The sequence below is a fragment of the Peromyscus eremicus genome, chromosome 7 (genome assembly GCF_949786415.1).
Source record: "Peromyscus eremicus chromosome 7, PerEre_H2_v1, whole genome shotgun sequence".
Classification (NCBI taxonomy): Eukaryota; Metazoa; Chordata; class Mammalia; order Rodentia; family Cricetidae; genus Peromyscus; species Peromyscus eremicus.
In genome coordinates, this window is record NC_081422.1 from 107,654,665 (window position 1) to 107,669,779 (window position 15,115).

Genomic DNA, 15,115 nt, shown 5'->3' on the forward strand with positions numbered 1-15,115 from the left:
TTGTTGATAACAAGAATTGTAGGAGAGTGTCATGAGAAGACATGTCTCATTGTCAAAAAAAAAAAAAAAAAGAACCTATGTTATTAAAACATCTTAAATGCCATATTCTGCAGATCTCTGATGTGTTTGAAGACCACCTGTCTACCTAAACTATATCTGTTTGACCTTGAAAACATACCTAATATGACTACAAGTTTAATTGTAATAGGTGACTAATTACTAACCTTCATTTATTATCCTAGTTTGTAATAATAACTTTCAAGGACTAGCAATTTGCATTACATTGTTAAATGAGATGTATAGGTACAACACCTGAACAAGATTAGAAATGTCAGTACAGTATGTTATAAAAAAAATAATCTCAACTGCTGTGGGATGTTCTGTATGACAAATGTGTTGCTAATTAGTCAATAAATAAAACACTGATTGGCCATTGGCTAGGCAGGAAGTGTAGGCGGGACAAGGAGGAGAATAAAGCTGGGAAGTGGAAGGCTGAGTCAGAGAGACACTGCCAGCCGCCACCATGACAAACAGCATGTGAAGATGTCGGTAAGCCACGAGCCATGTGGCAAGGTATAGATTAATGGAAATGGATTGATTGAAGCTGTAAGAACAGTTAGCAAGAAGCCTGCCATGGCCATACAGTTTGTAACCAGTATAAGTCTCTGTGTTTACTTGGTTGGGTCTGAGAGGCTGTGGGACTGGCAGGTGAGAGAGATTTGTCCTGACTGTGGGCCAGGCAGGAAAACTCTAGCAACACTCAACTTTGTATCAATATACAAAGATCCATATCAATGTAAAATATTTAAAACAAGTAGTTGCTTTTTAAAAGTAGATTCAATAATCTACCCTTTTATCCTATCATTTCTGTATCCCCCTTTTCTCTTTTCAAAACAACCCTGAATCTAATCTCCTTTGTTCAGCTTTTTTAACCATTACCAATAACAACTTATAACCAACCATCCTAAACAATGACAAATATCTATAACCCATTGAAAGACCAAAAACCACCCACCCCATCTCTTGGGAATGTGGGTGTTGTGTTCTTAAATTTACTTCCTGCTGTCTGGGGGCAAAGGCATCCTTAGGGGATCCTGAAAAGAAAATTTGGGGTTAATTGTCAAGTCCTGGGAGAGGTAGTTTTATCATTTGTTGTTCAGTCTCTGTGTAATGGGAAAGTGCAGGGCTTGTCTCAAGTCCTGGATAGAGTAGTCCGTGAGGCGGGATCATCTAAGCTAGCTACCTCAAAATCATCCTGAGCAGGTTGTAGTCCAAAGCTGATCTTTAGGTGGCGTTTTTCAGTTTAGTGGTATTATCATACTCGATGTAGAATCATCATTGTAGGGCCCCATCAAACTTTTGGAAACTTCAAAGATCATTGTTAGGCATGGTCATAGTTCATTGCAGAGAACATAAACATTTTAAATGTCTATGCAGCAGATATCAGGTTAAATGATCAATATTTGTTTTGTACATCCATAGTACAAAAACTTAATGTCTAATTACCTGATAAAGACTCAAATGTGAAATCATGTATGGGAAGTTAAGTGAAGCCTTTTTCTAGAATTAGTACTCTATATGACCATTAATATCATGGCAAAAAGTATATATGAAATAAATTTTGAGATAATATTTGTACCTTAGGAAAAGTTTAAAAGAGTCAAAATAAAACCAAATGATCATGAGGCTAATAGTAATAGAGTAGTCCCTAAATTTGGTTTTTCTCCTATCCCAAATCAGGTGGCTCTTCTGACATGAGACAGATATTTGGGGTTTTACTTTAACAAGCATGCTTGGCTTTAGAAATGGAGAGAGCCACACTCCAACTCCAAAGCCAGATTTAATTTTTAATTCGATTAGGACTACAAAAAAATCATTTGCCTTATATGATGTAGAGAACAGCAGAAAAAAACATTTGGGAAGACTTATGAAATTTTATCCTGTTAGAGATGTGATATAACAATAGGCCAATTTACTCTTCTTCTTGGGACATTTTTTTCTGAGTAATTTGTCCTTTTACTTCACATGTCTCATTTGACCAGTGATCTTTAGATTCCTTCACTGGATGTCTTCATTCTCCTGAAAAGACAAAAACAAAAACCCTTCCCCAACCCTAACTTTGGGGAGGTTCCCTTTTGACAAGTTATATCTGATCAAATGAAAAGCATTTGTCAGTTGTTTAAGTTAGTTTAAATTGAATGGTCATGCTGGTTGATGGACTATCACCTCTTCTAATTAAGAGGTCTCTCTTGTTCGAATCAGACCTTTATCAATTTGGATGATAACCATAACTTTTTTTCCTCCTGAGGAAACAAAAGCAAAACCTCCTCCCCAGTGTAACACATTGTATCCTGGTTTCCCTTCTGAGGTCAGTGCATCTTTAAAGTATACAGGCTGATTTAATTCTGTAGTTTTTTCTATTATCCAATGTCTCTCCACAGCTGTTGTTCCTTTCTCACTAGCACTGAAAAAATTCAAAGTTAATAGAGCATTATGTAATCTATTTCTGGGGGGGGGGGTCTTTATCACCCCTTTCTGTTTATTTAGCATATCCTTTAGAGTTCAATTTGATCTTTCTATGACTGTTTGCCCTGTATGATTGCGTGGTATACCTGTAATATGCTTTGTATGGTAATAAGCAAAAAAAAAACTGTTTCATTTTATTAGAGACATATGCTGGAGCATTGTCAGTTTTAATTTGTGCAGGTATACCCATGATGGCCATAACTTCTAACAAATGTGTGATTACAGAATCAGCTTTTTTAGAACTCAAAGCAGTTGCACATTGAAATACTGAGTAAGTATCAATGGTGTGGTGTACATATTTTAATTTTTCAAATTCTACAAAATGAAACACATCCATCTGTCAGATTTTCTTTTTTTTGAGTACTCTTTGGGTTACTTACTACAGATAGTGGAGTTTGGTTGTATAAAGAACAAGTAGGACATTTACTTATAATTTTCTTGGCTTGTTGCCAAATGATGGAAAAATCATTTTTCAAACCCTTGCTATTGACATGGTGTTTTTTATGAAACTCTGAGGCCTCTGGCACACTTCCTATCAATAGTTGATCAATTTCATCATTACCTTATGTTAGAGGGCCTGGCTGATCCTTATGGGATCAGATGTGTGTTATATATAAGGAATGATTCCTATTCCTGATTATTTCTTATAACTGAATAAATAATGAACTTAATTCTTACTCATCAGGAATAAATTCAGCACTTTCAATGGGTAAAATAACTCTTTCTGCATACTGAAATTCAGTAACTATGTTAAGAAATTCCGTAAAATCCATTAATACCATAAGAATGACATATAATTCTGACTTTTGGACAGAATTATAAGGACTTTGTACCACTTTACTTAAATCTTCTGATTTTTAACCTGCCTTTCCTGATTTGTTTGCATCAGTATAAATTTAGGGGGTCTAGATATTGGTGTTCCCTGTACAATGTGAGGAAGGATCCAGTGAGTTCCCTTTATGAATATAATTTTCTTGCTTTTGTGATATTTGTTGTTAATCTCTCCCAAAAAATTACTGTAAGCTCTTTTCCAAGGTTCACTTTCTGCCCATAATTTGTCAATTTCATCATTAGTTAAAAGCACTATAATTTCTGCTGGGTCTATTCCTGCTAATTGACGAAGTCTCAGTTTTCCTTTTAGGATCAACTCAGAGACATTTTCCACATAAATTTTTATTTTTTTTTTACTATGTTTATGTGGCAAAAAGATCCATTCTAAGATAAAATCATCCCTCTGCATTATTATTCCTGTAGGAGAATGCATAGAGGGTAAAATAACCAGAATGCAATCAAGCTCTGGATCCAAATGATCCACGTGTGTATCCTGTAGTGTTTTTTTTTTTCCACCAAAGCCAATTCTCTCTCAGCTTAAGCTGATAATTCTCTTGGACTATTCAAGTCCTTGTCAACATTTAAGGTTTTGGACAAATTATTTAGTTCATCGTTTTTTACCCCAATAGTGGGTCATCGATTAGAAATGTCTCCTAGGAATCTTTGAAAGTCATTAAGAGTCTGCAATCAATCTCTACTAATTTGCACCTTTCGGGGTCTAATTTTTTGTAGACCTATTTTATATCCTAAATAATTAATAGAATCTCCTCTTTGTATCTTTTCAGGAGCAATTTTTAATCCCCCAAAATGCAAAATTTTCTTTACTTCTTCAAACATTCTAAAGTATTTACATTTGAATCAGCTAGTAAGATGTCATCCATGTAATGGTAAACTATAAATTCAGGAAATTGCTTATGTATCATTTCCAACAGCAGTCATACAAAATATTGGCACAGTGTTGGGCTATTAACATTCCCTGTGGAAGAACCTTCCATTAATATCTCTTAATACACTGGGAATTATTTTAAGTAGGTACTATGAAGGCAAATTTTTTTGTCTTTTTTTTGTAAAGGTATAGTGAAGAAAGTCTTTTAAATTGATAACTGTAAGAGGCCATCCTTTAGGTAGCAGAGTAGGCAAAGGAATTACAGATTGTAGAGAGTGCATTGGCTGAATCACCTTATTAACATCTCTTAAATCTATCACCTTCCTCCATTTTCCAGATTTCTTTTTAATAATAAATACATGAGAATTCCAAGTGCTGGTGGTTTCTTCAATATTCTGAGCATTTAGCTGCTCCTGTACCAGCTGTTCTAAGACCTACAGTTCCTCTCATGTTATAGGCCACTGCTGAGCCCATACATGTTTGTTCGCTAACCACTTTAAAGGTAGAGCTGTTGGTGTCTTTGAAAGATCAGCAGCTCTTGTGCCCTGTTCTTGTACAACCAGAATGATCAGTGAGTGTTCTTTATAATACCTTCTAGTATTTTTCCCAGAAACATATGTTAATTTATCGTTTGTTTCTGAGATTGGAGGAATGATAATCTGGGTATCTCATTGCTGTAACAAATCTCATCCCCATAAATTAATTTTCTCTGTGTCCTTCTGGCCCTATATATTCGACACATCTTGCACTCGGTTTTACCTAAGATAATGTTCCAATCGCTTAAAGCTGAACATTGACCTCCTAAAGAAGACAATTTGGATGCCAAGATTCTGGTGCAATTATTATTACATCCACACCTATGTCTATAAGACCTTCAATGAGAACATCATTTATTTGTATTTTTAATTTGGGGCTTTGTTCGTTATAGAAGTTTGGCAAAATATTCGCTTTATGGTGTCTCCTTGGCCACTTGCCTGAGGCTCAGGCCAGAGCTACACGTGGCCGGAATCTCTACCATGCCTGGGCCAGTAGTCCCTAACATGCTGGCTAAGTTTCTGTTGCAGCCTCTCTGCAGCAAACTCCCCAGGCTTAAGCTCCAAACATCCCAGAATTAGCTGCTTTTGCACATTCCCCTGTACAAACAGCTGGCTCTCTAGTTTCTTCCCTTTGGCTTTCTCTGAGCCCCGTCCTTGAGCTACTGCCACACCATCATCTGAATCATCATCATCAGATTTGGTAAGTCAATTAAAATTTCTTGAAGGGAGGAATTAGTTAAAAGAGAATTTTCCCCACATTAAAAAATGGAAAGCATTTTTACAATGGAGGGAATTTGGTCTCTGTTTAATAACACATTAGGTGACCTGAAAGTGGAACAATTAAATGAGAGGATAATTAATGTTGATGGACTTTATATAATGTGAATTATAAGTATTATTTGCTTGATCACTTTTGTTTTATCATTTAAAAAGTTGATTAATATGCTGTGGGATGGTCTGTATGTCAAGTGTGTTGCTGATTGGTCAATAAATAAATCACGGATTGGCCGGTGGCCAGGGAGGAAATATAGGCAGGACAAGGAGGAGAATAAAGCTGGGAAGTGGAAGGCTGAGTCAGAGAAACACTGCCAGCCACCACAATGACAAACAGCATGTGAAGATGCCAGTAAGCCATGAGCCATATGGCAAGGTATTAATGGAAATGAATTAATTTAAGCTGTAAGAACAGTTAGCAAGAAGCCTGGCACGGCCATACAGTTTGTAACCAATATAAGTCTCTGTGTTTACTTGGTTGGGTCTGAGCAGCTGTGGGTCTGGCAGGTGGGAGAGATTTGTCCTGACTGTGGGCCAGGCAGGAAAACTCTAGCTACATTAATATGAGTGCCAAGATAAAAGTTTTAGAAAAACTTGTTAAAACAAATCATAGAGAAATTCAGACCCAGACAGAAGAATTTAAAGGTGAACCAATCTCAGCATTGCATTATACAGTTACAAACAGCCTAAGGCTCTCAAACAGCCAACCTTAATCTATATAGTACCCTTACAGGAAATGCCAAATGCTCAAGGCTGTGTACAAGCTGATTGGACTCCTGTGCAAATGTTAGATTTGAAGAGATTCAAGGAAGCTCTAGTCTCATATGGTATGCAGTCTACATTTGTAAAGCACATGTTAAACTCATGGTCAACTTGTAATAGAGTTATCCCTCAAGACTGGAAAGATTTTGTTACAGCTGTCCTCAAAGCTGGTCCACAATTACAATGGAGGACCTGGTGGAAAGGAGGATAAGACAATTGAACAATGATGTAGGGCTAGAGGTGTGGGAATTTCCCAAGATCTACTTCTTGGAGAAGGCAATTATACTAACATGCAAAGATAAACTTTATATGATGACCACACCATAATTTTATGCCACATGGCAGCCTTTTATGCTTAGGACAGAATTGAAGAAGTAGAAAAGAAAATTGAGTCATTTACAAAGGTTATACAGGGCCCCAAAGAAACCTTCACTGATTTCTTACAAAGGCTATCTTTGGCAGTACATTGTATGATACCAAATGCAGAAACTATATAAATAATAATTGGATCTCTGGCTTTTGAAAATGCTAATGCACAATGCAAAAGGATAATAAGTCCATTAAAGGCAAGATCAGTGGAGGAATGGATCCAAGATACAATTAATATTGAATCTCATGATCATGATGATGCTTGGATAGGAGAGGTGATTTCCAGAGGTTTGAAGAAAAATAGCAGTGTCAGGTGTTTCAATTGTGGTAAACAAGGTCACCTAAAAAGGGACTGTAAACAGGGCATTCCTAGAAACAATGTTCAAGGAATATTATTCAAGGAATAATAACAGAACACCCCTCACTTCTGGGTTATGCAGAAGGTGTGGTAAAAGCAAATATTGGACTAACAAACATAGATCTACAAGAGACAGACAAGGTAATACTTTGCCTTCACCATCAGCGAACTCCCTGAGGGGCCTTTCACAGGCTCCCATGGCAAATTCAGTTCAGTCTTTTCCTGCCATCATAGAAGAAACCCCTTCCCAGAGCAATTAAATAACCAAATGAATATTGTAAAAAACCATACTGCTCAGGGTGATAAAACAGCTATAACAGAGAGAACAAAAAATTCAGGAGAAACCATAAAGTGAATTTTTTGGCAAACTTCTATAAATGAACAAAGACCAAAATTAAAAAATACAAATAAATGATGTTCTCATTGAAGATCTTGTAGACACAGGTGCAGAGGTAACAATAATTGCACCAGAAACTTGGCATCTAAATTGGCCTCTTCATGAGGTAAGTGTTCAGCTACTAGAGACTGGAACATTATCTCATGTGAAACAGAGTGCAAAATGGGTTGAATGTGTAGGGCCAGAAGGACAGTGAGAAAAAATTAAAGCCATATGTGGTTAATAGAGCTACGAATCTATGAGAACATCATTTATTACAATGGAATACCCAGATTAACATTCCTCCAATCTCAGAAACAAACCATAAACTAACATATTTCTAAGAAAAATATCAGAAGCTGTTATAAAGAACAGTCACTGACCATCCAGATTGTACAAGAACAGTGCACAAGAGCTGCTGATCTTTCGAAGGCACCAACAACTCTACCTTTAAAATGGTTAACAGACAAGCCTTTATGGGTTCAGCAATGGCCTTTAACAACAGAAAAACTACAGGCCTTAGAACAGCTGGTACAAGAGCAGCTAAATGCTCAGCATATTGAAGAATCAACCAGCCCTTGGAATTTTCCTGTATTTGTTATTAATAAGAAATCTGGTAAGTGGAGAATGATAACAGACCTAAGAGCAATTAACAAGGTAATTCAGCCAATGCACTCTCTACAATCTGGAATTCCTTTGCCTACTCTGTTACCTAAAGGATGGCTTCTCGTAGTTGTTGATTTAAAAGACTGTTTTTTCTCAATACCCTTACAAGAAAAAGACAGAAAAATTTGCCTTCACTGTACCTACTTATAATAATTCCCAGCCAGTCAAGAGTTATTAATAGAAGATTCTCCCACAGGGAATGTTAAATAGCCCACCCTGTGCCAATGTTTTGTATGACAGCCATTGGAAGTAATACATAAACAATTTCCTAAATGTATAATTTATCATTACATGGATGATATTTTACTAGCTGATTCAAATGCAGATACCTTAGAAAGAATGTTTGAAGAAGTAAAGAAAATTTGTCTGGTTGAGGATTACAAATTGCTCCTGAAAAGATACAAAGAGGAGATTCTATTAATTATTTAGGATATAAAATAGGTCTACAAAAAAATTAGACCCCAAAAGGTGCAAATTAGGAGAGATTGATTGCAGACTCTTAATAACTTTCAAAGATTATTCAGAGACATTTCCAGTCTACAGACTGCTATTGAGATTAAAAAAAAAAAGATGAACTGATTAATTTGTTCTAAACCTTAGAGGGTGACAAGGACTTGAATACTCCAAGAGAATTATCAGCTGAAGCTGAAAGAGAATTGACTTTGGTGGAAAAGAAAATACAGGATGCACATGTGGATACTGTGGATCCAAAGCTTCATTGTATTCTAGTTATTTTACCCTCTGTGCATTCTCCTACAGGAATTTTAGTGCAGAGTGAAGATATATTAGAATGGATATTTCTACTAAATAAATAGTAAAAAATTTAAAACTTATGTGAGAAAGATCTCTGAGTTGATTCTAAAAGGAAAAGTGAGACTTCGTCAATTAGCAAGAATAGACCCAACAGAAATTATAGTACCTTTAACTAATGATGAAATTGACAAATTATGGGCAGAAAGTGAATCTCAGCAAAGAGCTGAGATTTTTTGGGAGAGGTTAACAACAAATATCCCAAAAGCAATACAATTGAACTTATAAAGAGAGCTGATTGGATTTTGCCTCGCATAGTACAGGAAACACCCATATCTGGAGCTCACACATTTTATACAGATGCAAACAAACAATGAAAGGCAGGTTACAATTCAGAAAATTTAAGTAAAGTGGTACAAAGTCCATATAATTCGGTCCCAAAATAGGAATTTTATGCCATTCTGATGGTATTAATGGATTTTTTGGAACCTCTCAGCATAGTTACTGACTCTCAGTATGCTGAAAGAGTGGTCTTACATATTGAAACTGCTGAATTTTTCCCTAATGAGTCAAAATTAACTTCATTATTTATTCAGTTATAAGATATAATCAGGAATAGAAATCATCCCTTATGTATAATTCACATCCAATCCCATATGGGTCTGCCAGGCCCTCTAGCACAAAGAAATGACGAGATTGATAGGAAATGTGCTGAAGGCCTCAGAGTTTCATAAAAAAATAATCATGTCAATAGTAAGGGTTTAAAAAGGATTTTTCCATAACCTGGCAAAAAGCCAAGAAAATTATAAGGAAATGTCCTACTTGGTTTTTGTTTGTTTGTTTGTTTTGTTTGTTTGTTTTAACAATCAAATTCCACTACCAGCAGGATGTAACCCAAAGGGTACTCAGAGGAATGAAATCTGGCAAACGAATGTGTTTCATTTTGTAGAATTTGGAAATTTGAAATATGTACACCACACCATTGATACCTATTCAGGATTTCAAATGGCAACTGCTCTGAGTTCTGAAAAAGCTGATTCTGTAATCATGCATTTGCTAGAAGTTATGACCATTATGGGTATACCTGCACAAATTAAAACTGACAATGCTCCAGCATATGTCTCTGGTAAAATGAAACATTTTTTTGCTTATTATCATACAAAACATATTACAGGTATACCACATAATCCTACGGGGCAAGCAATCATAGAAAGATCAAATTGAACTCTAAAGGATATGCTAAATAAACAGAAAGGGGTGATAAAGACCCCCCAGAAATAGATTACATAACACTCTATTAACTTTGAATTTTCTCAGTGCTAATGAGAAAGGAACAACAGCTGTGGAGAGACATTGGATAATAGAAAAAACTACAGACTTAATTTTTTGGAAGTCGCTTGTTTGCACTTCCTGATTACTCAGTTAATATTATTTCCTTCTTGGGTCTCTGAAGGAGTTGAAGATTAGATAGTTATAGTTTTCCTTGTTAACAAATCCAGAAAAGGCCAGGAGGTGGTGGTGCATGCCTTTAATCCCAGCACTCGGGAGGCAGAGCCAGGAGGATCTCTGTGAGTTCGAGGCCAGCCTGGGCTACCAAGTGAGTCCCAGGAAAGGCGCAAAGCTACACAGAGAAACCCTGTCTCAAAAAACAAGAAAAAAAAACAGAAAGTGAATAGTACAACACTTTGGACTGACCAAAATAGGATAAATAATGGAGTATTTTCTCTGAATCTGTCAAATGTTAATGGACTGGACATTGTAATATAATTCTTTTTTTTTTGAGCTGAGGATCGAACCCAGGGCCTTGCACTTGCTAGGCAAACGCTCTACCACTGAGCTAAATCCCCAACCCCTAATATAATTCTTTATTGTATATATTGTATATACTTGTATATATTTTTCTTATATTAGTTATAACCTTCTTTTATTATTTTAGACAAAAAAGGGAAAATGTAGTGATATAGTGTGTATCCAAATAAAGCTATCCTGGGGATCAGAGGACAGAGCCCCCAAGTAGAATAGACACAGAGGCCAGATACTGGTGGCACTCATCCTTAATCCTATCACTGGGGAGGCAGAGATCCATCTGGATCTCTGTGAGTTCAAGGCCATATTGGGAACAGAGACTAGCAGTGGTGCCATACACCTTTAATCCCAGTACTGGAAAGCATGCATGCCTTTGATCCCAGGAAGTGACATGGCCAGGCAGAGAGAGTTATATAAGGCATAAGGAAACAGGAACTCACCCTCTTGAGGCTGAGGATTTCATAGAGGTAAGAACATGGCTGGCTTGTTCTGTTTCTCTCATCTTTCAACTTTCACCCCAATATCTGGCTCTGGGTTTTTTATTAATAAGACCTTTTAAGATTTGTGTTACAGTAAGGGTCCAATGTCGATAATGTACCAGAAACCAGAGGCCTTAAACCAGACCGACAACTCATTACAATGAACATTTGCATGTAAAGCAAAGAGGACAAAAGGATATACTCCATGACACACCACAGCTCCCAGTGCCACTAAGAAAAATGAATAGGTATTGGAGAGGTGGAAAAGATGGAGGAACAAAGTGGTTTTAGGTTTTTGTTGTTGTTGTTGTTTTGAATTCATGGTTTTTTTTAACTTTCTTTTGGGGAGGCCAATACAGTGGTGAGGGGCAGATATGGAGGAACTGGGAAATGAGAGGGATTGGGGTGCATGATGTGAAATTCCCAAAGAATTAATAAAAAATTATGTTAAAAACAGTACACATAAGTTTGTGTATACATATACACATACAGTGTAAATGAAATTTTCTCATCTGGGCTGACAATGCTCCCTCCTAGAGCCAAAGATTATCTAACAAGAATTCCAACACCAGATTTGAGAAACTCTCTTTTGAGTTGTTGGTCACAGTTGTCCAAGAAATTGTTAAAACATTACAGGCTATTACTGTTGCCCTGTTTTGCTCCCTAGAGGTGGAAAGTTAGTCCCTGTTGCTGAAGACACCATGCACTTCATTTGCAGGGCCTAAAAGCTCCTGAGCTGGACCTGACCTGAATGTCTTTTTCCTGAGACTAGCTTTTATGGTACCAGAAGGTGCCATGTGTCTTCAATAAGTGGAAAGAAATCAACAGTCCTAACCAGCTTGACACATACAACCCACAACAATGACCATCGTAACATGATACCCCTAAGAATGTAGTAGTGGCACACACACCTTGGTGGTAACCCATCACTCTCTACTTGGACTTAAAACCTGCTGCACAAGAAGGAAATCATGCCTAGCACTGGAAACCTAGCCAACTACCCTCAGCTAGCGAGGCCATGGACCTTAGAGGAGAACCCACAACCACCAATTTATTAAACCAGCATTGTCTCTAACCATAGTCCACTAATTGTCCTTATACTCACAGATAAATGTAGTCCTCACCCCTTATCAAAGAAACTCCCCTTTGCAGATGGAGACTATTACAGAAAACCACAACCAATCAAAATGCAGAACTGTGGATCCCCAGCCCCAATGAATACATTTAAAATATGACTCCTGGACAAACATTTACAATACAACACCTGCACCTAAGGCTCAAGGAGCATTGCTGGAGAGGGGACTGTGATTGTAAGAGCCAAAGGATGAAGGCGTTTACTGTGAGGTGTTTCCTAGTAAGGTCAGAAGCTACTTCCATAAAGTCTCACCAACATGACTGCCTAAACATGAGCTGAACAAGGACAACAACAGTAGACATGCTAACGTGGATCAGGGCAAGACCAAGAGGCCTTATCCTACACAAACAACTACAGGCGACGAAGGAAGGCTGAGAGCAGGAGAAATAGGCTTCCCCAGGGAAGAGCACATCAACTGGTTAACCAATTCCAAGTGGTCAGCCATGAAAAGGTACAAGTAACATACAGACTGAGCGGGTTGTTCTTATGTATTAAGGAATATATTCATATATGCATGTAACAACAATGGAAAAAGAGGTCATGAATTTGAAAGAAAGGAAGAACGGTTTGGAGGGAGGAAAAGGAAGGGGGAAATGATGCAATTGTAATCTCAAAAATAAAAGAATAAGCTAGGTGGTGGTAAAAAAAAATAGACAAGTGATAGAGGTAGAGATATATTCAATGTGGCCACATTATGAAGAGGACCAAATGAAGCATTCCAGTGAACCTGACCCACTCCATATTCAAGGGTAATAACAGAGGTTTTGGTATAATAGAGGGCAAGAAGTGTGTATATCTAATCAGTACCAGTCATGGTATGGTCCCACAAATCACTGACCTATGATTATCTCAGCTCCAATCTCTCCTATAAGAAATGTGTGAAAATCTCTCCTGAAAGACAAAGAGACAGGCATAAACATATTATCTCTCTCTCTCTCTCTCTCTCTCTCTCTCTCTCTCTCTCTCTCTCTCTCTGTGTGTGTGTGTGTGTGTGTGTCTGTCTGTCTGTCTGTCTGTCTGTCTGTCTGTCTCTGTCTCTTTCTCTCTCATTCTCAGCAAAAGTGTCTTCTAAATATCTCTTGTACTCTCAGTCCAGGAGATATCTCTAAAGTTGGAATCAAGGTAAAACAACCTATGTTTTCCCAACTTTTGGGGTAGAGATTTCTTGCTCCTGCAGCTGCCTCCTTCTCTACTCCTTTTCCTAATCTCTTAACGACCATCCTTTCCACAGGGCTCTCCAAATCTCAGTCGAGGCCTCTATAAGCACCCTCCATCCTTGGCTCATGAACTGACTTGCAGAAAATAATGTGTTTGAAGAGAAAATGCAGGGGCTGCCCTTGGAGGCCTAGGTCTCAAGTCCAGACTTTTAAAGAAAAGGAGAGGGACAGTATTGCAGAGAAGGCTCCATGCAGCCTGGGAATTCCCACCAGTTATCTCACAGTAACAGTAACCCACAGTGTCCTGTCAAAGCCCTCACACTCCTAATCCCCTCCCCCAAGGTAGATTTTTATTTTTGAGATGGACAAGATTGACCTTGAACATTTTTCTTTCAGAAAAAGATTTAAAATTTTTGATTATGTGTATGTATGCATGAGTGCAGCTGCCTACAGAGGTCAGAGGAGGGTTCTGGATCCTCTGGAGCTGAGTTACAGTTATGAACTACATGACGTGGGTACTGGGAACCAAACTCAGGTTCTATGGGAGAGCATCAAAAGAGCAGCTTTTAACTGTTGAGCCATCTCTCCAACCGACCCGAACCCCCCTCCACACACACCTTTTTTGAGCCAGGTGTGAATTTATAACTCAGTCTGTAGCCCACATTGGCCTCAAACTAAGTGTGATTCTCTTGTGTCAGCTCCCTGGCGCTGGGATTACATGCATGAATCCTCCTGCCCTGTTTCCAAAGACAAACATTTTACAGAGAAAAGCTCCTTATTTTCCTTGGGTATGGTCTTGAATAAGTCTAATTTGTTCCACTAATTTGTCTCCTGGTCTTTTGGTAGAACTATGAGCTGAACTAACCCAAGAGTCGCTGCTGTTTTGAGACAGGGTCTCACTATGTAGCCTTGGCTGGCCTGGAGCTCACTCTGTAGACCAGGCTGGCCATGAACTCAGAGAGCTTCACCTGCCTCCGCCTCCGAAGTGCAGGGATGGAAAGCATGCACTACCACTTTTGGCCCTAACCTTAGATGTTGGCAACTGTTTTCTTAGATTTCAGAGGCTCTGCTTCTACATATGTTTGAGTACTTTTTTAGTGCATAGATTGGTTAAAGAGACGGGATAATAGTTTGCACAATTATATTCATCCTAAGAATCAGAGAATTACCCCTCCCCTTATTTTCCTCTGTACTTTCCAACAGTTAATAATAGACCTAGCTAATCCATGTTGCTGGACCCACTTCAATCTGCTCACTACTCAAATCCAGTACTTTGGAGACAGTATTTTGTTGAAAAGAAATACTCATCAAGGTCAGCCCTGATAAGTGGGGGGTGGGGAGTGGGGAGCAATTCTCCTCAAAGCTTCATGTTTAGGGATAACCAGACACAGAAAACCTTCAGTGGGAAGTAAAAGGAGGCACCTGGCAATGGGTAGGAAGCCTCCATGCTGAGCGCAGCCTTCATTTTCTGCTCTGGTTATCTCCATTTTTTCCTTTGTCTGCATGTTACCTGAACTATATGACCTTCTGTTTTATTTAATTTTAATGTGCACTGGTGTGAGTGTCATATCCCCTGGAACAAGAGTTACAGACAATTGTAAGCTGCTGTGTGTGTGTGCTGGGAATTGAACCTGGGTCCTCTGGAAAGCAGCCAGTGATCTTAACCACTGAGTCATCTCCCCCCAGCCCTGGCCTCTTGTTTTC